The sequence below is a fragment of the Brassica oleracea genome, chromosome C6 (genome assembly GCF_000695525.1).
Source record: "Brassica oleracea var. oleracea cultivar TO1000 chromosome C6, BOL, whole genome shotgun sequence".
Lineage (NCBI taxonomy): Eukaryota > Viridiplantae > Streptophyta > Magnoliopsida > Brassicales > Brassicaceae > Brassica > Brassica oleracea.
Window position 1 is genome coordinate 9,242,736 of NC_027753.1, and position 661 is coordinate 9,243,396.

Genomic DNA, 661 nt, shown 5'->3' on the forward strand with positions numbered 1-661 from the left:
GTAATCAAAACTCCAAACTTATCAAGTTTTGATCATCCAAAAACTCTCTGAAAAGCTTCAATATATCAACAAAAGTGACCATACCAACCAAACAACCATCTTCATCAACCACCCACACATAACTCACCCTATGAGCGATAGCTTGTATCATCACAGCCATCAACGAGCTTCTCCGATTACACACTATCGCCACCGACTTCCTCGCCATCCTCGCCGCACTACTCACCGACCTCCCATACGACTTCGCTCTCCCCGCCGGAGCCTCTTCATCCGACGAAGAAGACCCCGACGAACCCGACAAAGAATCGACCAGCGAGATCAAACCCACCAAACCTTTCTCTTCAAGACGATTCCTAATTAGTAATCAATTATTAAAAAACATAAATTATTTTCCGTGGACTTATTGTATACTATAGAAAGCACTGTATTTTACTATCATTTTATTAACGACATATAACAGAACCTGGAATTCTCATATATGACTATTTCTTTTTTTATAAGAGTTAGTATTAATAAGAAAAGAACATGTATATGGTTTGATAAACATAAGATAATTCTTTTTGAAATAATAGCATGGTAAAAAAATTAAAAAAAACTCTCTATATAGTAAATAAACTAAAACTAATATTTTCTGTATTATAGAAGAGAGAAACGATGTATG